The 24,226-nt window shown below is 37.0% G+C and overlaps 1 long non-coding RNA gene across 18 annotated transcripts in view; it reads left to right on the top strand.

Annotated features, from left to right (window-relative positions):
• Nucleotides 1–11,607: 11,607 nt before the first annotated feature.
• LOC102152672 overlaps nucleotides 11,608–24,226 on the top strand; it is a 240,956-nt gene continuing 228,337 nt past the window's right edge. For all 18 annotated transcript variants that reach the window (XR_005355128.1, XR_005355127.1, XR_005355124.1 and 15 more), the window contains exons 1-2: nucleotides 11,608–11,891; nucleotides 15,719–15,806. This is a non-coding gene — a long non-coding RNA (uncharacterized LOC102152672). The remainder of the gene's footprint in view (nucleotides 11,892–15,718; nucleotides 15,807–24,226) is intronic.

The following is a 24,226-nucleotide window of genomic DNA, read 5'->3' as shown; positions in this document are numbered from 1 at the left end:
ATATGGATGTTAAAAACTTAAAGTTTACAAAAAAGAATAAAAATTAAATGTGTAACTTTCAGTCTAGTAATGGAAACTAAAGAAAACGTGATCCAATAGAAGGCAGGAAAGGAGGGGAACATTTTCCAGAAAAAAGAAATGTCAAACAGAAAGAATAAAGTGTAAAATAACTTTCATATCTTTATGTATAAATTATAAAATGTTTCATCAATTCTAAGGTGCACATGTGTTCACATTTTAACATTTCTGAAATCAGAATGCACATTTAAACTGATGTGTTTTAAAAATTATTGTTGGCCATGCACAATTATAACATGGATATCAATAATATGCATATGTGAATATCAAAGTGCCAGCATCAAAACTTGCATAATGGATGGCAGTACCTCAGAAGAAAAACCTGAAAAAAATAGTAGAGTAGTATTTTAACTCTTAAGAACCAAACAGTTGTGGGGAGTGATGAATCAAACAGGTTTTACAACATTCCCAAAGCTAGACTCAAAAAGAGGTTTATTCTGTGTAATTGCAAAGCCAGGGTAGGAGCCAATTCTAGTGGCTTTTAGTTCTTTTGAGAAATGCTGCTTTTCAAAGCACGGGGGGGGGGGGACAGGGCATGGAAAACACAAACATTGGTGACCCTACATCAAAAACTAATTGAGAAGAGTTATACTCTGAATGTGATAATTTTTAGAAATACTTTATTAATTTATCTCACTTATATTTATGCATAAGATCAACATATTATTTTAAAATATTGATAATTAATTATAAATGAGCTCTTTTAATAAGGTCCAAATAAGCATTGTGTCACTATTTAGTTGCCATATAATAATTTAAAGATTTTTACTTATTTATTTGAGAGCATAAGTAGCAGGGAGGGGGGTTGGTGGCAGAGGGAGAGGGAGAAGCAAACTGCCCCCTGAGCAGGGAGCCCAATGTAAGCAGGAGCCAGAATCATGACCTGCACCAAAGGAGACTCTTAACTCACTGAACCACCGAGGCGCCCCTATTTTTCTGTTTCTTAATGGTAATTAAAATGATGTTGCATCATTTAATAAATGTAAAGAAACTGGGCTTCCTAAATAAAATACAGAGACTTGCAGATTGTATTTTGAAAATCTAGTTATATGTTGTTAATAGGAGACTCGTCTTAAACATAATGACAGAAAAATTCAAAGTAAAAGAATGGGGACATATATCTGAAAAATACTAACAATAACAATAAAGCCTCATCTAGACATATAACCAACAGCAAAATTGACTTTAAAGAATAAAGAAATAATGAAAGGAACAATTCATGAGGAAACTAACAATTTTGAGTCTTTATGCACCTAGGCTAAAAGCAAACTAACAAAATGGATTTACTGGGAAGGACCTAGAAATTCACACTTTTGATAGATTTTAACTTACATTTTTCATTAATTGACTAAGTGGCCATTTATAGAACCCTACAGACAACAGGGAAAATCATACTCTTTTCAATCACACATGGAACATTTATAAAAATTGACAATGGACAGAGCCACAAAACAAGTCTCAAAAAAAAAAAATTCTACATCATACAGAACATGTCCTCTAACCAAAGCATGATTAAAAACTAGAATTAAAAAACACTTCTGAATAATTCTTGGTTCAAAAGTAATTATAATAAAAATTAGATTTAACAAAACCAAATACAAATTTCTTGAAAAGACTAAAAAAATGGACAAACTTCTGGCAAGATTATTTAAGAAAACTACTCAAATGCTAAAACTTAGGAATAATGGGGAAACAAACTATAGATACAACAGTGTTTTTACAGAACTTTTAACAAAGTGGTCCTAAAATTCTTGGAGGAAAATGAATCTGAATAACCCAGGTAATTTTGAAAAGGAAGGTCAGTGTGTCCTCACCTATTAGAATCTAAAGCTCATAAAACCACAGTGATTAAAATATGTATTAGTGCAGAGATAGAAAATAGCAGTGTAGCTGGATAGAACCTAGTAACAAACTCAGGTACATATAAGATAGTGTACAGGTAATACACTAGAGGTGACCTAACAAAGGAAGAGAAACAATGGACCATTCCGTAACTATCATCTTAACTGCCAATGCATGTGAGAAGAAATAAGACACCTACTTCACATGAATAACAAAAATAAATTCCATATGGATTAAAACCTAAATATGACAAGAAAAGCCTCAAAACTTTAAGAAAAAAATATAGCATAAATAACTTTATATGTTAGGGGAGGATTTCTTAAACAAGACCAAAAAAACATATAGGAGAAGATTGATAAATTTCAGCAGATTAAAATTTTTAAGACTGTATTACCAAGTATATAATAAACAAAACAAAAATACAAGCAAGCCACAGAGAAAACATCTTCAAAGCATAAAGATGAATATCCAAGATATTTTTAGGACTTCACCAAATCAAAAAGAAAAAAAAGGCAAAATAATGCAGAAGAAAAAAAAATGGACAAAGAATAAGAAGAGGTAATTTGTGGAAAAAGTAACCCAACCGGCCAAAAAACATATAACCATTAGCAAACAGAAACACAGATTTTAAACAATGAGTTTCCTTTGTAAACTTATTAGACTGGCAGTCTGATCTCCCCAGTGTTGGTGAGACTGTGGGAAATCATAAACTCCTAAAGAATCAATTTGAAATTAAGTGAAGTCTACACATCAGCCAATCAATTTCTACTTTAGTAGTATAGATATCTTCTTTAGAAAAACTCCTGAACATGCGCATAAGGGCATGTCTGTAAAGAAATTCCCTGCAACAGTAAATGTACTGGTAAGAATATGGGAATCACCAAACTGCTGGACAGCAATGGAGTAAATAATCAAGAGTGGCTTATTCATACAAAGGAATACTATGATCAGTTTGCAAATTTTAACCAAAACAATATTAAGCAATATGATGTTAAGTTTATAAGACTATCTATAAAAGGATAGAGATAATGCCACCGGCAAAATATCTAAAATCCATTCAAAACCATACTATATAGTTTATGTATATGTACGTGTACATGTATTATATATGTATAAAAAGTGCCAAAACGTTCAAGGGTTCAACTCACAGTATCTTTAAGGGATTGTTTATTTTTAGGATAAAGAAGGATGAAAGCTGAGAATTTAGTCATATTTGTAAAGTTTTATTTATTTAAAAGAAAAGAGATCTCAGACTATTATGGCTCATGTATTTGTTGCATTTTCTGTATCTCCTATTGTTCATTAATATAATTTTTATGATTATAAAGTTATAATTTTATAATTTTGTTCCATAAAGGAAAACAAAGTATCACAATGGGGATCAGAGATAAAGAGAAATTGTATTACCCCCTGGATTATGAAATAATGGAAAAATAAGATATGAGATAACTGATGGAAGATAAAATACATATTTATAAGCAACAAGGCTGATTCTACTGTTTAAAAACACTGAGAAAAAACAAAAAACAAAAAACAAAACACACTGAGATACCGTACATGGTATGGGAATGAGCCCAATCTGTAAAACATCAGTTTTAATATCTATCTAGCAGCTTTTCCATGAGGCTTAGACATTATGAATAAAAAGATACACAAGTAAAGACAGATATGGACAGTCATGTAGCAGATTGTTGGTTGCTAGCCAACATCCATCTCTACTTCTCTTCTTTTTTTCTTATAAATCCTAATTTTATTAATGTTTCACCCTTCTGCACATGGCCAGGTACTTTACAGGAAAAAGAACTAACCCAGCTCAGGAAACGGGCTAACTTGACTTCTTTAAGCCAGTATGGTAATCACATTTCCCTTACCAAAGCCCGGTTTAGGAATAGGGGTCCAGCCCGATACAGCCAGGAAGTATTCCAGAAGACTTTGGGGAAAGACGTATTCCCAAGAAAGGGAAAACAAATGAAATGGCCCCATTGTTGTTTGCGTTTGTTATACCTCATGGGATGTTGTCTCTGGATGTGAAGCCGAGAGCTGCCAGGGCTGTGTCCTGACCTCGAGGTCACCAGTGTCAACAATAAGGGAGGCAGGAGGAGGAGGAGGCAGGAGTAGAAAGAACCTGACTCTGATGATATTTTTGAAAATCTGTATCAGCCAGCCTGGGAATCTACCCTCTGTCTGTACTTCTTGTTATGTGAGAAAATAACTTCCCATCTGACCATGATTCAGTTAACAGGGTTCACTGTTACTGGTTGCCAAAACATCCTAAATGATTAAAAAAAAAAAAAGTCAAGCCCAAAACCTTGCACATCAAAGCCATGCTATCAATGGCAGCTAACCTTATTTTTCCACGCCAACCTTTTCCACTCAGTCTCTCCTCACTATCCTCCAATACATTACCATATCAACACAGATCAAACTACTTCTGTCTCTATTCCGGTCACTCCTGTTCTTAAGTGAAGTGACTATTCTCTGTAGTAACTATTAGCATAGAACCTAAACTTCATTTCCTAAGTACAGTTTTTATTGCTCACTTGGGGAATTTAGGAACAAGGCTTATATTCATCACTCTGTAATTATGAATTATAGTTCAGGATTCACTCCGTTTAGTTTTACCTATTTTTTTTACTCTAATAAAAAAAAAACTCAGAAAGTATAATTTCAATGGATTACCTTCCAGCAGAAACCTTGGTATTTTACTACCACGAGGCAACCAAACTCCAATAGAGTCCTAATAGAAAATGAATCCTTTCAGAGTTTTGACAGATAAAACATCACGTGAATTTTTTTGTTCTATTTATTTTAAGACTGGAGGACAAGACCAAAGACATCACAAAATGAAGAGATGATGCCACAGGAGATGTGAAGATAGGCATATTTTTTGAAATAGGAATCCAGTGACCATGTGGATCCCACTGGAAGCCGTAATGATTTAATCAACAGGATAATAGACCATCAAGTAAAACAAGAATCCTTCCTTTTTAGCTCCCAAAAGTAGCAGAACATGATAAAGCAATATATCTGAAGAAGAGATTTTCCCCCAAGAGTGACAGTGGTTTACTGAAGCATAGACTTACAAGTGGGGGTGAGAGCAAATATATAACGTGAAAAGCCAGCTGGGTGAATCTGGTTTACCGTGGGTGAGACGGGGGAACCTCCTGGTAGGAAACCCTATCCTAACAGATCCAGCAATCACATTCTACTAAAGGGTTTGCAGGCAAGAGTAAGCAAGGAACTAGCAGCTACATACAGAAGAAGGGCAATTGCCAAGACCAATTACAGAAACATCGCTCAGTCATAGTGCCACAAAGATTTTCTTAAGAAGCATGAAATGTAAAGATAGGAGTAATGTACAGAAGGTGAAGTTGAATAAGACACGAAATGCTAGAGGAAAGGTAAAGGACAAATGAACTTGCATGGAGCATAATTCTCTCCACACTGGATTGTTGGGGCGGTGGGGGGGGGGGGCGGTGGGCAATGGCTGCAGGCAGGAGGCAGGTGGATATAACTACAGTCTGAAACACCCATATGACTCCCTTGGAGTCCACGTTCTCTGCAGCTTCTTGCAAGATTTCATTATTCGGCCCCACATGGTTCAGGAAACCATACAGGTGAGAATTAAATTTCCATCTCACAGTTCCTTAAGCGTCATGCTTCCCACCTGTTCAGTAAGGTGTTCCTTCAAGTTACTGCCCTTCGGGGAGTTTGTAATAAGACAGGGACATGAGCAAACAGTACAGACCACCCAGCTCGTTCTGTCAGACAGAGTCATTCTCCAGCCTGGCCCAGCCAAGAGGCCCTAGAGGCCACTGGATTTCTGAAAGCAGGCATATACTATCCTTTTAAGCTAAACACATTGCTCTAGTAAAATAAATAACTGGAACCTTATTAACAGATCCCACCTGCACGCAGCGGTGGGGAGAAGAGGAGAACAGACTTAAGTTTGCTGGGTAATTAACACACAAAGAGCACGAAGATCTTCTTCGAAGATGACTAGGCTATACCGTGTCTGACCTTGAGCAGCAGGAGTTAGACCCAAATAAGTACTGGCCTCTTACCATGTGGCGTAACCCCCTGGGGGTTCTAGCAGACACCTATTGCCTATACAAGGCCATCTCCCTACCCTTCTTCCTCACTGGCAAAGCCCTGATTTTGTTCAAGTGATCCCTCCTCAGCAAGCCAGATCTCAGTATTGTGGCCTGTCACCCAATTCTGTTCCAGGAAAGGCTGGAGACACAGAGACTACCCCTCTTTCTGCCACTGGATATTGCTTTGTGAAGACAGGAGCTGTAACCAGCAATCTGAAACCACTTTGGAACTATGAGGGAAACTAACCAACACAGAGGCCAACAAAGAAATAAAGAGAAAGGACCTTGTCTCAGTAGTGTCATAGATGTACAGAATTAACCAGTGTTGCAGTGCCCCACCCCCAGATCCCAGGAAATGTGAGGTAATGTGTCCTCTGGGCCACTTTCAGCTATCATCCTCTTGTTGGAAGCTGAAAATACAGTAACAGGTGCTGAACTCTGCTGATCCAAACATAACTGACAAAAGACGCAAATTATATCAACTGATTAAATGCAAATAAAAATGTTTTTGTTCAAGGAATGTTCTTGCTGTTACATGAACAAATGTAACAAATGCAAAGGCAATTCATCTTCAAGATTTGTAAATACTTTGTCACATGCTTAGAGCATTAGGTCTCTCCTCCAATTAGCAAACTCAGTGATCATTGTTCAAAATCTCTGTGAAGGCCTTTCCCAGCTCTTTTCAACACATTCAGTTGTTCCCTAGTATTATTTCTCTGTATTTTGTAAATACTTCTACCAAATGGTTGGTAGTTGTGTATCTGTTGATGTCTCATGTGAGTTCCCTACAAAAAAAATAATATCTGTGATGATTAATTTTATATGTCAACTTGACTAGATCACAGGGTACCCAGATATTTGGAGAAGTACTATGTCTAGGTGTGCTGTGAGGATAAGCTCATCTTTCTGTATGAGGTTAACATTTGAATCATGGGACTTGATAGCATATTGCCCTCCCCAATGTGAGTGGGCATCATCCATCCTCAATGGACGGATGAGAATAGGCCAAAGGTCATCCACGAGGCCATGGCCACCCATGAGAATAGGCCAAAAGTCAAAGGAAGGGAGAATTCTCCCCTTTTCTGCCTGTTTGATGTGAGACATCAGTCTTCTCCTCCCCTGAGATTGGATATTACACCCTGAGCTCACTTGGTTCTCAGACCTTGAGAGTTGGACTGAACTACAGCACTGCCATCCTGAGTGCCTCCACCACCTCCACCACAACATCACCACCACCAGCACCACCATCACTTCTATCACAACCACCAACACCATCACCACCATTGCCATCTCCTCCTTCCCACAACAATGCCTGGCACATACTACACCATGAATGTTGGCTGAGTGGGTGAACTTAAACTATTGGCCATCGTTTCCTAACATATTCTTCTGTTTCATTGCCCTTCTCCATAGGACTGCAAATCTGATCACAGCACTCCTTTTTTGCCCCCTAATCACCTCACGGTCTGATACACAGTGTCCTCTAATGTGCCCTTTCATGTACGTCTCCTGATGGTAGCACCTTTGCCTTCTGCTTCAGTTGTACAGACCCACTGTAGTTTCCAGAATGGGTCAATTGGTCTCTCCTGCTTTTGTGCCTTTACTCACATGTGTCTCCCGTCTGGAATTTATTTTTTTGTCTCATCAATCTGGCTAACAAATTTATTCTCCAAGCTTAAGCTCCTGCATCATTTCCTTTTGGAATTGCATCCTGAGCTCTATTTGTCTCATCACACATTGTTGATCAGTGCCTCCTCTGTACTTGGTTACTGGGATTCCATCCATCATCATCTTTTTCTTTTAAAAAAGATTTGTTTGTGTATTTATTTATTTATTTATTTATGAGAGAGGGAGACAGAGAGAGAGCATGAGTGAGCTGGGAGGAGAAAGTCACACACAGAATCTTGAGCAGACACCCCCGCCTCCCCTGCCGAGTGGGAAGCCTGATGGGGGCTGGATCCCATGACCTAGATATCAGGACCAGCCGAAATCAAAAGTCGGAGGCCCAGCCACTAAGGCACCCAGGCGCCCCTCCATTCATCTTCTATTACAGCACTTAGGCTCCAGCAAAATGGCAGAGCTTCTTATGAACTTCCTCTCCTGGATGGTGAGGATGAGAATTAAGCCTTGCCTGTGCTGTATTTCCAGCAGGTGGCACATTGATAGGCACACATTTGATGCTGAAAAAGCATTAACTGAATGAATAAACGAATGAATATTCCATTACATTTCTTGTGTGGGTTAGACACCATTCAGTTAATGAATGAGAGGAATATACTTGGGAGTGAAACAAATCTTATTAATAGGTTTCTGGAAATCTGGATAGAACACTATATTCAAAAGTTTGTTAAATAATAAGCATAAGTATCATAATGTATTATTTAAGCATATGTACTGAATACATTAGAGGGGTGGGGTGGGGGACATGGCTCCTGAGTGTGTCAGGCACAGCTTGTGTACCACTATCCCAGTTCCATTTTATTCCAGATGCTACTGTAATGACCAATCCTGTGCAAGCTCCAAACAGTTTTGTGCAGGTATAATCTGATGGTGTAATCACCTCAACACGACAGTTCCTGTTTCTACTAGTCTTGGAGCTTCACTGAGTGGGATACCTAACCATGGGAACTGGCTCAACACTCAGGCATCAGCAACCAGGAGTGTGAGTGTGTTGGGGGTGGGGAGTAGTTAATCGGGAGTATTGCCTGAGGGGCCACCCTTGACCAATAGGGGCTAAAGCCAATGGATAAACGTTTCCCCTTTACCTCGCCCAGGCAGGCAGTTATGACATACACTTCAATAAGGCTCCTCAGAAGGTCCTGGCAGGATCCAGCACCAGTTGCCTGCAGCAGTGGGGAATTCAATTATACATCCCTAAAGCTGCTATCCCTTTGGCCTTGTTTCATCCTCCCTAATCTTTCCCTTCTGTGTCCTGGGGTCACCTTTGTCTAAAGCTCCCCTCTTAGGGACACCCGGGCTAACAAGGACTTTTGCAGTTTCAGGCTTAAAACTATGGGGAGGTCTCATGCTCTTACATTCTGAAAAACTACAATTTTCAAGAATGAGATTCTTTACAATATGGACAATGATTTGGTTGTAATGTGTTTATTTCTCCCTTTTTGAATACCTGGAATTTATGGATTTTTAATAATGCCTACAGAAAATAAGAATCATTTTTCAAGCCTCTGAGATTATACTTAAATACTTTATAAGTTTGGTTACTGACAGAAGTCAGTTGTTTTATTAATTGTGTGTTGATACTAATATGCTTGTAGTAAGTGGCATCCTTTTTGGGAGTTGTTTATTTGAGGAAAGTCTTATGTTGACTATATTGATTGATTATAATTGAAATTCTTTGCTTAAAGAGGAAATACTAAGGAGTTTACTCAAAATTTTCAGACTGGTTAGGCATCTAGGTACAGCTCTAGTCCTAAGAACTCATCCATCCATTTACCACAGTAAATTCTCATATGGCAGGCAGTTATACTGTAACCATATACTCAGGTTACAATAGAAGTTTGGCTCCTGCTCTTGAGCTACTGCCAGGTTGGAGAGAGATCTCCTTGTAGCAAGTGCAGTGGAGTCCTGTAGGTACCTGTGCAGAGTCAGGCACTGTCTAATCAAGGGAGTTGGCAGATTTTACTGAGGGTAGAGAGTGGGAGGGGGAGAAGTTCATGAGAGCTTCATACAAAAGGTGACATTTGGGTCTCATCTCCAAAGCAATGCCAAGGATGGTGAGTAGGGAGGGGCAATCCAGAACCAGGGGACAGTATAAACAAAGTACAGAAGCAGGAATGTACCTTGGTACTTGGGAGGCGGTGGGCGGTAATATGACTTAGATTTTATTATGTAAGCACTGGTAGCCACTGAAGAACATTAGGCAGGAGGGTGATATGACCAAAAACACAACTTACTGTGAGAACAGAGACAGGCACGCTCATTTCAAGACTTGCAGTAATCAAGGTGAAAGGCACTGAAGTCTTATGATATCCTTAAAGGAAATAGAGAGAAGAGGGGTGGCTCAGAGGTTTAGCGCCTGCCTTTGACCCAGGGTGTGATCCTGGAGTCCCAGGATCGAGTCCCATGTCGGGCTCCCGGCATGGAGCCTGCTTCTCCCTCCTCCTATGTCTCTGCCCCTCTCTCTCTCTATGTATATCATAAATAAATAAATAAATTAATTAATTAATAAATCTTTAAAAAAAAAGAAATAAAGAGAAGAGCTTGTGTGGGAGTAGTTAGCAATTAGGGCCTCTTATTGATTGGGGTGCAGTCTTTGCTGAGTCTTAGGAGAATTTATTGGTCTAATAATGCCCTAATAGGTATTAGCCCCAGAGAATAGGGGATGGGAGGCCCTGGCTCATCTACAAAACTTTTCATAAATGTTTATATTGGTTACATCCTTGTTAATATTTGATCACCTGTTTCCAGGTTGGCACCCTCCACCTACATAACAAGTGATGAGGCAGGGAGTGAGTTTATAGATATTCTTTTGCACCCATTTCAGAGATATTTTTCTTAAAAGTCTCATCTGGGAATCCTACCCTTTGGCAGTTGTAGCACACAGTATCTGACCACAGACTCAAAGAGTGTAAAGCTGGGGCTGGGGAATTCTAACATCATGATTCCAATGATCTTTCTCGTGTTTTCTTAATGTCCAACATTATGACATTTAAACAGCAGCAAGCTCACATCATACAAGTAGAGAGCAAGCAAAGGCAAGTTTTTTCTTTTTTTTCTTTTCTTTTCTTTTCTTCTTTTCTTTTTTTATTAAAGATTTTATTTATTTATTCATTAGAGAACAGAGAGAGAGAGGCAGAGACACAAGCAGAGGGAGAAACAGGCTCCATGGAGGGAGCCTAACGTGGGACTCCATCCTGGGTCTCCAGGATCATGCCCTGAGCTGAAGGCAGGCACTTTAACTGCTGAGCCACCCAAGCGTCCCAAGGCAAGTTTTTTCAAGTTAAAAGAGGGAAGAAGAAACTATTCACTTCTGCATATGACTATACACTTATAAAAGATACGTGTTAATATTTTTTTCTGAATACATTTAAAACTACATTCTAATTTTTCAGAAAAATTTAAAAAATTTAAATCATACATGCATTGAAAATGATTTAAAATTCCTTAGGGAAAACATTTGTTCAAGGAAATATAGTGTAACTGAGTCTAATACAAAATTATAAGTTCTTAGAATGCAGTAATAACAATAGTCTACCACTTACATAAAAAAGTAAAACTTTAGATACTAACGTATGTGTGTGTATGTATGTGTGTGAAATTTGTACACAGCACAGACACACATAGATATATCTTTTAATGTATGTGTGAATATGATGTGTCTGTATGACAAACAATGTAACAGAATAAATTTACAAGTAACAACATTCAGTGGATATCTGTGTAAACCATGTCATAGTAAAAATAAAATTGACTACTTTGATAAATTGATTGCATAAATAACCCCAAATTTTCAACCGTCTCTGTATCCATATCCTTGGCAATATGATCTTGCAGCCACTCCCAGTGAAGAATGAACTAACTGTGTCTTCCCATTCTAAATCTGATCTGCTTTGTGACTCATTCTGGCCAACAGAATGTAGCTGATGTGACTATGTGCCACTCCAGAGCATAGGCCCCCAGACTCCTGGCCAATTTTTGCTAGGTTTCCTGGTATCCTGTCACTGCAATGAGAGCAAGCCTGGGATAGCCCATTGGAAATGAGAAAATACGTGGAGGAGAGCGCAGTTTTCCCCACCTGAGACCATCTAAAATAGCCAGCCCCAGTCAACCCACTTGTGGAATACAGACTTTTGAGTGACCCAGCAAAATCACCCAGCAACTTATAGACTTGTGAGCAAAAGATAAATATTTATTATTGTAAGTACTGATGTTTTATGATTGTTACACGGCATTACTATGGCAATAGGTAAATAAAAAAATACATTCCTACATAACAAATGTAGATATAACAGTAAAAGTGGTATAAGGCAAGTAGCAAAATAATAAATTAGAATGAATATCTTTATCGGTTCCAGAGGATATGGAGGTTATTCTTAATATTTTATATTTTAAGTCAGAACAAGAAAATAAAAGAAAATAAATTTTAAGGAATGTCAATCTCATGGTGTCCTAAAAGATAGCAACTGGCATCTAACTGGCAATAGGAAAAAATAATTTAATTTAAATAGAACTAGGATTTTTGTTAACATAGCTACTGACTTAAGGGCAAAAATGTGAAAAATTTTTTTTTCTCAAAAATTAGAGACTCAAAAAATTTTTTCTCAGAATTTAGAGAATCATCCTTTTGAGTTGTCAGTATCCCCTGTGATTTACTTGATTAATGGCATTAATTGCAGTTCAAATAGTCACTTTTATTTTCTAATAATAAAGTCATTACTATTTTGAAACACTCACATATAGACAAATGATGCATTATCTTTTATTACCAATCCATTTAAAATCTTAGAATCTTAGAGCTGGTAGCATACTCCCAGACACTTATGTAAAATGGGAAAAAAGAACATGTAAAGGAAAGTAAATATTATAAAGGAAACTGAAAAAAAAAATCAGAAATACAAGAGAGCCAGAAAGGGAGAGCCAAAGAAGAAATAATTCCCAGGAAAGAGTGGTCAACAAGGTTAAATGCTGTTGAAAGGCTCAGATGACATTGTAAAATATCAATTCAATTTGACAGTATGTAATTTCTGATCTGTGTCAGAGTAGTTCAAATGGTGTGGTGTGGGAAGGTGTCACATATTGCTATGGGGTGGACAGATAAGCTGTATGAGATAAATGCAGTACATGTAAATCATCCCTTGAAGAAGTTGCCTATAAGAAATTATAAGAATTATAATTATATAGATAATATGCATAATATAATTTTGTATAGGTATATTATAAGTATATAATATAATTATATATCAAAAAGAATTATAAATTGCTAATATTTTTCTTTAAGCACATTAAAGATGTAATTCCATTGTCTTACACAGTTGACCTTTGAACAACACAGTTTAGAACTGTGAGGTCCATTTATACATGGATTTTTAAAAATAAATGTAGTATAGTACTATAAATGTATTTTGTTTTCCTTACAATTTTCTTAACAACATTTTTTCCTTTAGCTTACCTTATTGTAAAAGTAAAGTATATAATACAAGTAATATACAAAATATGTATTGTGCTATTGGTAAGGTTTCTGGTCAACAGTTAAGCTTTTGGGGAGTCGGGGAGTCAGTGCCTCCAACCTCCATGTTGTTCAAGGGTTAATTGTTTATTCTTTGAGTTTCAGAAACTTTGATTATGATATACCTAATGTTTAAATTCTGCTTGAGTTTTGTGAATCTTCTTGGATCTGAGGGGTCACTTATAAGTTTTGAAATCTTTTTGGATAATATTTATTCTTTCTCATTCTCTTTACCCTTTTCCAGGAATTCTAATTACATATATTACAGAATTATCCTAGAGGTCTTCTATACTCTGTTCAGTTTTTTCATTTTTTAATGTTTCAATTTGGGTATTTTCAGTGCATTTGTTTTTTAGCTCACAGATTCTTTTCTTCTGCTGTGTCAGTCTATTAGCTCATCCACTAAATTCTTCATCTCAAATATTTGATCTTTCAGTATAGAATTTTTATGTGAAATTTTAGAACTCCAAATTCTCTGATGAAATTCCCTATCTGTTCATTCATTCTACCCATATTTTCCTCTAAATTCTTTAACATTTTTATGATAATTGTTTTCTGGAATTCTTACTGGCTAATTCCAAAAGCTGGAGCAGTTGTCAACCTGCATCTGTTGACTTTTTCCTCTTGATTATTAGTCAATTTTCTGCTTTTTCCCAATCCTTAAATTGTATGTGTATGCTGGACATTTTTTTAAAAATAAAAAAGCAGTAGAGATTAAACTAGATTTTTTTTTGGCTTATTTTTCTCAGATAAAGTATTGATTCCAACTCCTCTGTAAGACAGGGTAAGAGGATCCCACCCCGAATCAAGCTGAGCTGGGGATTAAGCCACAGCTTTATTCAATTTCAGTTATTCTGTGGTTTCAAATGAGATTATAGGGATCTCTCTTTGCCCTTCAGCTTAATTACCCTTGCCATCATAGAGAGACTTATCTTGCTGATATTATCAGGATTTGGGCTGGCAGGAAGTTCAGTTCCAGCTTTAGTTAGTTTCAGTTTACCTCTAAATTCAATAGCAGCAGTGCCCTGGAACTTAAGCACTGAATAACACTATAAAATTGCTTTCTACTTTCCAGTTCCACTCCAAAGACAATTTATTCAACAATATTCCTGCTGGGTGGAATTGTTTGGTTAATAGATTCATTTTGCATCTGGGACTCTTCCAGAATTTAATCTGTCATGCTAGCTCCAATTGTTTTTTAAAAGTTTGGCTTGCTTCCTCTCATCCCAGGAAAGTCTACTTATGGCAGGCCCTGATCTCTGCTCATGCCCAGATGAGGCAGTGACCAGCTCCAAATATGGAGGCAGCTGAGCTCTGCTAATCTATGAAGGGCTTGCTCCTCTCTGAAACTTGGTTTATTTAGATTACTTTGGAGCCACCAATTATTAGTGACATACTTTTAGTTTATCTGGTGTCTTCCTTTTGAAACAAGAGTTAAGGTCTTCATGATCTACATTTTAACGGAAAGAAAATGTAACTCCTCCATATGGACATTGATGCCCTGTGATAATGATGGTAGATAATGGGATAAAAATAAAAACTTGAGCCACTGCCAAAGTCCTTACAAAAGAAATGACTGTGTGTGGGTGGGTGGGAGGAGGAGGTAGTCTGTGATGGTTCTGATTATTGGATTCATAGGTGACTTAAAGGGAAAAGAATGGTGTGATGTATCTAGAATTCATTAACTCAGTAAATGAAGGGACAAAGAGACAAGAGGCTGAGGATATAAGATACTTTACTTACAATGAAATAAAAGGTCCAGAGAATATTATAGTACAATGCAAAGGAAGATCAGCAGAAGTTGGAGGGCAGAGGAGGTTGGGAGAAACATAGTTTGGAGATGATAATATGTAAGAAAATGACTGACCAGAGTATCTTGCATTTTGGCAAGTGGCCAAAAATAGGAGATTATGGGGTCTTGTTGGAGTGATGGCTCCATGAAGTAAGACACCTATGCAGAGTGAGTTTTCAGCATAGTTAGAGGCCTCCTGAACCTGTCAGATTGCAGGTTTTTTTGTTTTTTTTTTTTTGTTTTTTTTCACAGCATTGAGAATATCTGCTAGTAACTTTTGAAGAATGTTTTCTCCTCACAGATCACTTGGACCCAGACTATTTGTGTTCTTCACTGCTAACAGTTCTCTCCAGAAAGAGAAGCTCAGAGCTATGGGGGGTGGCACTGACTAGGCCAAGATTTACTTGGAGAAACTGACAGAAAACTAATTATTTGTGACATCCTTTGAATTTAAAGGACATCAACAGCATTTATTGAGTATTATGCTAGTGGCTAGATGTACAAAGCTATTATCCTTGCCTCACAATATGTATTATTTTAATATGGCCTCTGAATCTTCATGGAAGGATTGCTAGAGTTGGTTACTCTACTAATAGATGAAAGTTTTCCATTCTTTGTAAAATATGAGTTGAAATGTGAAGCAGTAATCTAGGTATTTCAGATAGAAAAATTTTATATTTTAATTAGAAATAGATGATTAATTTTCTCTTTCCTTTGAACGTATAGATACAAAGTATGAGAGAGACAGAAGGTATGAGACACACCAAGCATGTCCACATGGACTAAATTGGACCCAGCTCTAGTACAAACCAAGGTATGCCTCCATGTTGCACTTTAATTGTAAAATTGTATCTGTTCAGCAACCATAGTAGCAGTAACAGTAACAGAAACAACAATATGGCGTGAACAATAAAGTTGACAGGTATCCATGTTTGTTAGCAGATAGTTCTATTCTTTAGACTTGAAATAGGTGACTGTATGTTTGTTTAAGCACAGAATTGTTTTTGGGGACTGGATCTCCTGCATCTTCAGAGTTCCCAGACTCTCACAAACACGAGGTTTTGTGAGAAACACTGACTTCATATTCTTACTCATGACACATTAATAAGAGTCAATCTTTTTAGCATCGTAAACTCAAAATAATTTGTATTTACAATATAATGAATCTAGACAAATTCCAATTACTTACAATAATTGTTCTGATTGAGGAACTCACTTTGAACATGACACAGTGAACTTGGCCATTTTATAGATTGTGGGATAGTTATGATTTTACTTAAAAAATAATAAGCTTTATTTATTTATTATTTAATAAACTTCATTTTTTACAGTAGTTTTAGGTTCATGGCAAAATTGAGTAGAAGGTACAGGGATTTCACAATAGATCTTGTACATGTTATGTTAAATTTATACCTAAGTATTTCATTTTGGGGAGGTGCTAATATAAATGATAATGTTCTTTTAATTTCAAATTCCATTTGTTCATTGCTGGTATTTAGGAAAGTGATCAACATTTGTATATTAACTACTGTTATATCCTACAACTTTGTAGGATAATTATTTATAATTATAATCCTTAACTAATTCCAGGAACTTTTTTGTTGATATTTTAAGATTTTGTATGTAGACAATCATGTCATTTGTGAACAATGATATTTTTATTTCTTTATTCCCGATATACTTCTTAATTCCTTTATGTAGCTTGCATTAGCTAGCACCTCCAATACAATGCTGAAAAACAATGAGGCAATATCCTTGCCTTTTTCCTGATCTTTGAGTTTTAGGCCACTAGCTACAGGTTTTTGGTAGATGTTCGTTATCAAGTTGAGGAAGTTCCCCTCATTTCTAGTTACTTAGAGTCTGTATCATTCATGTATTCTTTTTTTTTTTTTTTTCATTAATGTATTCTTAATCCCCATCACCTATTTCACACACACACTCCCAACCCAATGCACCTCCCCTGGTAACCATCAGTTTGTTCTCTATATTTAAAGAGTCTGAGTTTTGGTTTGTCTCTTTTTTTTTTCTTTGTTTGCTTTCTATATTTTGAAAAATATTGCAGACTACTAGTATAATTTCTTCCTTACATGTTTGATAGAATTCATCAGTGAACTCATCCGGACCTGGTGTTTTCTGTTTTGAAAGGTCATTAATTAATGATTCATTTTCTTTAATAGATACAGATCTATTCATATTGTCTTTTCTTCTTGTGTGAATTTGCAGATTGCGTCCTTCAAAGAATTGCTTAATTTCATCTAGGTTATCAAATTTGTGGACATAAAGTTGTTCATAATATTCCTTTAATACCTATGTGTTGCTAGGTGGACTAGGAAGACCCCAGGCCCTGAGGCCTCAACCCAGCTCAATCCAAAGATGTTGTCAGAGGCTTTTAGTCTCATTATAAGAAAGAACTCAAGAACAAACCAGACACAGCAGTTGAGTGGTGTAACTAGGAAGGTTTATTAAAGGAATAATTACTATTACTATTCACTATTAGAGGGTAGGCCTCTGACTTTCTTATAGCCGGGCTGGCCATGACTCCCCCTTTTCTAGTCTCCAGGCATCCTGTTAAAACCTAACTAGTTGCCTACTCTAACACCTAGGATCTGTGATGTTCCCACTTTTATTTCTGTCACTGGTAATATGTGTCTTTTATCTGTTTCTTAGCCTAAAGGCTTATCAATTTTATTGATGTTTTCAAAGAAAAGGCTTTAGTTTTGTTAATTTTATCTCTTGCTTTCTTATTTTTAAGTTCTTTGATTTCTGCTCAAATTTTTATTATTTTCTTCTTCCTTCAGATTTAATTTGCTCTTCTTTTTCTAGTTTTCTAAGGTGGAGACTTCGATTATTGATTTTACCATCTTCTTTTCTGTTTTGTACATTCAATGCTATAAATTTTCCTCTAAGCACAGCTTTTACTGCATTCTGTGAATTTTGGTGTTATATTTTCATTTTTATTTGGTTGAAAATGTTTTTAAATTTCCCTTAGGATTTCTTCTTTAACCCATGTGTTATTGAAGAATATTTTGTTCAATCTGTAAATATTTTGAGATTTTCCTAGCTGTTATTAATTTCTAGGTTAATTTCATTGTGGCCTGAGGGCAGACGTTGCATGATTTCTATTATTTTAAACTGTTATGGTGTGTTTCATGGCCCAGAATGTGGTCTGATTTGGTAAATGATCCAGGTGATCTTGAGAATAATATATAATCTGCTATTGCTGAATAAAATCATCTATGGACATCAATTACATCCAGTTGATTGATGTGCTGTTGAGTTTAACTATATCCTTATTGGTTTTCTACGGGCTGGTTATGTCTATTTCTGATAGAGGAGTGTTAAAATCTCCAACTATAATGGTGGGGCCATCTATTTCTCCTTTCAGTTTTTGCTTCATAGAGTTTAATACTCTGTTATTAGGTATATACAATTAAGGATAATTATATACAATTAAGGATTATTACACCTTCTTGAAGTATGGATCCCTTTATCATTATCTCTATCCCTGTAACTTTCTGCTCTATAATGTTTGTTCCAAATTTAATATAGCTATTCCCACTTTCTTTTGATTAATGTTAGCCTGATATATCTTTCTTCATCCTTTTACTTGTAATCTATATGTGTCTTTATATTTAAAGTGGGTTTCTTTCATTTAAAAAAAGATTTATTTATTTTAGAAAGCAAGAGAAAGAGGGAACATGAGCATGGAGGGGGCAGAGGGAGGGGGAGAGATAGAATCTCAGGCAGACTCCTCACTGGGTGCAGAGCTCAGTGTGGGGGTCTATCCCACAACCCTGAGTCCATGACCTGAACCGAAATCAAAAGTTGGATGCTTAACCAACTGAGTCACGCAGGTACATCTAGAGTGGATTTCTTACAGACAACATGTAGTTGGGTCTTGCTTTTTGATCTGCTCTGATCATCTCTGCCTTTTAATTGGAACCATTGATGTTTAAAGTAATTATTGACATATTTGGGCCAATATCTCCCATATTTGTTGCTCTTTTCTATTTCTTGTTCTTGTTCTTTGTATTTTTTGTCTTCCACACTTTTTCAGTCATTTGTGATTTTAATTGGTCATTTTATATGATTCCATTTTCTCTCCTTTCTTAGCTTGTCAATTATATTTTTCTTTTTTTCTTTTTCTTTCTTTTTTTTTTTTTTTTTTTTTACTTTTTAAGGGGCTATCTTAGGGTTTGCAATATATATTTACAACTAACCCAAGTCTACTTTCAAATAACACTATACTGCCTCATGGGTTATACAGGTAACTTATAATAATGCAATATACCTAATTCCTCTCTTCTGTCCTTTGTGCCATTCCTATCATTCATTTCACTAATTAATACATAAGCATATAGATAGATAGCATATATCTATATATAGCAAATAGACTGTTATTGTTATTTTAAAACATATTTAGAACAATAAAAAATGAAAAAATTGAAGTTTTTATTTTACCTTCATTAATACATTCTTTGATATACTTCTTTTCTTTATGTGGATCCAAAGTTCTGACCAAATCATTTTCCTTTTTTAAAAATTTATTTATTCATATGATAGAGAGAGAAAGAGTACAAGTGGAAGGAGGGGTAGAGGGAGAGAAAGAAGCAGACTCCATGCTGAGTGCAGAGCCCAATGGGAGGCTTGACATTAGACTTGATCTGGGGCTCTACCCCAGGACCATGAGATCATGACCTGAGCAGAAATCAGACACTTAACCCACTGAAAAAATTTTCTTTCTCTCTGAAGAACTTCTAATGTTTCTTGCAAGGTAGGTCTACTTGCAACAAATCCATCAATATTTGTTTTTCTGAGAAAGCATTTCTCCTTCACTTGAGGGTTAATTCCTCATTTTAGGTTGAGGATTTTCTTCTCTCAATACTTTAAATATTTCACTCCATTCTTTTCTTGCTTGCATGATGTCTGAGGAGTCAAATTATTCTTATCTTTGCTATTCAATAATTAAGGTGTTTTTTCCTCGGACTTCTTTCAAGATTTTTTCTTTATCTTTGATTTTCTCAAGTTTGAGTATAATAATATGCTTTAGTGTTGGGTTGTGTTTTGTGTTTTTCCCACTTATTCTATTTAGTGTTCCCTGACATTCCTGGGTCTGTGGTTTTACATCTGACATTAATTTTGGAAAAATCTCAGTCATTATCCCTTCAGATATTTAATTTCTTCCTTTCTGTTTTCTTTTCCTTTGGTATTGCTATTAAGCATATGTTACACTCTTTGTAGCTATCCCAATGTTCCTGAATAATCTGTTCTATTTTTTCCAGTCTTTTTTCTCCTGGCTTTTCAATTTTGGAAGTTTTTATTTTCATAGCCTCATGCTAAGCGATTTTTTCCTCATCATTCCTAGACTACTCATAAGCCCATCAAATGCATACTTTATTTATTTATTTATTCATGAGACACACACACACACACACACAGAGAGAGAGAGAGAGAGAGAGAGAGAGGCAGAGACACAGGCAGAGGGAGAAGCAAGCTCCATGCAGGGAGCCTGAGACGGGACTCGATTCTGGGTCTCCAGGATCATGCCCTGGGCCGAAGGCCACGCTAAACACCATGCCACCTGGGTGCCACTTGGGCTGCCCCATACTTCATTTTTGTAACAGTGTTTTTGATTTCTAGCATTTCTTTTTTATTTTTCTTAGAATTTCCATCTCTCTGTTTCATTATCTGTGTACTTCATCCATTAAAACACCTAGGATAATAATCATAGTTTTAAAAATTACCGGTTTGATAATTCCAATATTTCTGCCATAACTATGGTTTTGATGCTTATTCTATCTTTTCATACTGTGTTTTTGCCATTAGAATGTCTTCGCATTTTTTGTTAAAAGTCGGGCATGATGTACTGGGTAAAAGGAATAGTAATAAGCAAGTAGTCCTTTAGTAATGGAGTGGTAAGGTGTGAGGGGAGGGAAAGCATTTTATAGTCCAATAATTAGATCTCAATCTTTTGATGGGCCTGTGTCTATAGACTGTGAACCTCTCAAGTGCTTCCCAGTTGTTTTAATGCCTCTTAGGTGGGACAGAATGATGAGAGTTGGCTGCTGTTGGGTATTCCCCTTCCCTCGGGTAGGTTAGACTCTGATAAAATCCTAGTAGGTTAGGGTCTTGTTGACTACTCTTTCCTGATAGCAGACCTGGTGAAGAATAGGTGCTCTGGCAAGTTTCAAAGTACTTCGTTTTCCTTTCTGCCTGCTGGAAGTTCAATGGAATTTTTCTCCAATATTAATTGTGAAGACCTGGTAGGATTAATGGAGCTGAAGCACACAGAATCATACAGGTCTCCCCATTTGGGTTCCTGTAGAATTTTTGGCTCGCCAATTTGCCCACATGGAGTCTCCAGCAATTTGTGCAATACAGTTTAGATTTTCCTACCTCAGCACTAGTTCCAGGAGAAGCTTCTGCTTGTCATCTCTGCTCTGGTAAATTTGTTTCTCTGTATCCACTCGACTGTCTCTCCAATCTTCAGGCCGCATTTTGTCTTGTGATTTTGCTTCTCAGAAATACCTAAGAAGGGGAATTGACTTTTTATTTATTTTATTTTTATTTTTCTAATAATAAATTTATTTTTTATTGGTGTTCAATTTGCCAACATACAGAATAACACCCAGTGCTCATCCCGTCAAGTGCCCCCCTCAGTGCCCGCCACCCAGTCACCCCCACCCCCCCGCCCACCTCCCCTTCCACCACCCCTAGTTCCTTTCCCAGAGTTAGGAGTCTTTATGTTCCGTCTCCCTTTCTGATATTTCCCACACATTTCTTCTCCCTTCCCTTATATTCCCTTTCACTATTATTTATATTCCCCAAATGAATGAGAACATACACTGTTTGTCCTTCTCCGATTGACTTACTTCACTCAGCATAATACCCTCCAGTTCCATCCACGTCGAAGCAAATGGTGGGTATTTGTCATTTCTAATGGCTGAGTGATATTCCATTGTATACATAAACCACAGCTTCTTTATCGATTCATCTTTCGATGGACACCGAGGTTCCTTCCACAGTTTGGCTATCGTGGCCATTGCTGCTAGAAACATTGTGGTGCAGGTGTCCCGGCGTTTCATTGCATTTGTATCTTTGGGGTAAATCCCCAGCAGTGCAATTGCTGGGTCGTAGGGCAGGTCTATTTTAACTCTTTGAGGAACCTCCACCAGTTTTCCAGAGTGGCTGCACCAGTTCACATTCCCACCAACAGTGTAAGAGGGTTCCCCTTTCTCCGCATCCTCTCCAACATTTGTGGTTTCCTGCCTTGTTAATGTTCCCCATTCTCACTGCTGTGAGGTGGTATCTCATTGTAGTTTTGATTTGTATTTCCCTGATGGCAAGTGATGCAGAGCATTTTCTCATGTGCATGTTGGCCATGTCTATGTCTTCCTCTGTGAGATTTCTCTTCATGTCTTTTGCCCATTTCATGATTGGATTGTTTGTCTCTTTGGTGTTGAGTTTAAGAAGTTCTTTATAGATCTTGGAAACTAGCCCTTTATCTGATATGTCATTTGCAACTATCTTCTCCCATTCTGTAGGTTGTCTTTTAGTTTTGTTGACTGTATTCTTTGCTGTCAAAAGCTTCTTATCCTGATGAAGTCCCAATAGTTCATTTTTGCTTTTGTTTCTTTTGCCTTCATGGATGGATCTTGCAAGAAGTTACTGTGGCCGAGTTCCAAAAGGGTGTTGCCTGTGTTCTCCTCTAGGATTTTGATGGAATCTTGTCTCACATTTAGATCTTTCATCCATTTTGAGTTTATCTTTGTGTATGGTGAGAGGGAGTGGTCTAGTTTCATTCTTCTGCATGTGGATGTCCAATTTTCCCAGCACCATCTATTGAAGAGACTGTCTTTCTTCCAGTGGATAGTCTTTCCTCCTTTATCGAATATTAGTTGACCATAAAGTTCAGGGTCCACTTCTGGATTCTCTATTCTGTTCCATTGATCTATGTGTCTGTTTTTGTGCCAGTACCACACTGTCTTGATGACCACAGCTTTGTAGTACAACCTGAAATCTGGCATTGTGATGCCCCCAGCTATGGTTTTCTTTTTTAAAATTCCCCTGGCTATTCGGGGTCTTTTCTGATTCCACACAAATCTTGAAATAATTTGTTCTAACTCTCTGAAGAAAGTCCGTGGTATTTGATAGGGATTGCATTAAACGTGTATATTGCCCTGGGTAACATTGACATTTTCACAATATTAATTCTGCCAATGCATGAGCATGGAATATTTTTCCATCTCTTTGTGTCTTCCTCAATTTCTCTCAAAAGTGTTCTATAGTTTTTAGGGTATAGATCCTTTACCTCTTTGGTTAGGTTTATTCCTAGGTATCTTATGCTTTTCGGTGCAATTGTAAATGGGATTGACTCCTTAATTTCTCTTTCTTCAGTCTCATTTTTAGTGTATAGAAATGCCACTGACTTCTGGGCATTGATTTTGTATCCTGCCACGCTACCAAATTGCTGTATGAGTTCTAGCAATCTTGGGGTGGAGGCTTTTGGGTTTTCTATGTAGAGTATCATGTCATTGGTGAAGAGGGAGAGTTTGACTTCTTCTTTGCCGATTTGAATGCCTTTAATGTCTTTTTGTTGTCTGATTGCTGAGACTAGGACTTCCAGGACTATGTTGAATAGCAGTGGTGAGAGTGGACATCCCTGTATTGTTCCTGATCTTAGGGGAAAGGCTCCCAGTGCTTCCCCTTTGAGAATGATATTTGCTGTGGGCTTTTCATAGATGGCTTTTAAGATGTTGAGGAATGTTCCCTCTATCCCTACACTCTGAAGAGTTTTGATCAGGAATGGATGCTCTATTTTGTCAAATGCTTTCTCTGCATCTAATGAGAGGGTCATATGTTTCTTGGTTTTTCTCTTGCTGATATGATGAATCACATTGATTGTTTTACGAGTGTTGAACCAGCCTTGTGTCCCGGGGATAAATCCCACTTGGTCATGGTGCATAATTTTCTTAATGTACTGTTGGATCTGATTGGCTAGTATCTTGTTGAGAATTTTTGCATCCATGGTCATCAGGGATATTGGTCTGTAATTCTCCTTTTTGGTGGGGTCTTTGTCTGGTTTTGGGATTAAGGTGATGCTGGCCTCATAGAACGAATTTGGAAGTACTCCATCTCTTTCTATCTTTCCAAACAGCTTTAGGAGAATAGGTATGGTTTCTTCTTTAAAAGTTTGATAGAATTCCCCTGGGAAGCCATCTGGCCCTGGACTCT

Source organism: Canis lupus, chromosome 2, assembly GCF_011100685.1.
Source record: "Canis lupus familiaris isolate Mischka breed German Shepherd chromosome 2, alternate assembly UU_Cfam_GSD_1.0, whole genome shotgun sequence".
Classification (NCBI taxonomy): domain Eukaryota; kingdom Metazoa; phylum Chordata; class Mammalia; order Carnivora; family Canidae; genus Canis; species Canis lupus.
Note: the sequence above shows the minus strand (reverse complement) of the source record. Positions and strands in the feature narration are given on the sequence as shown.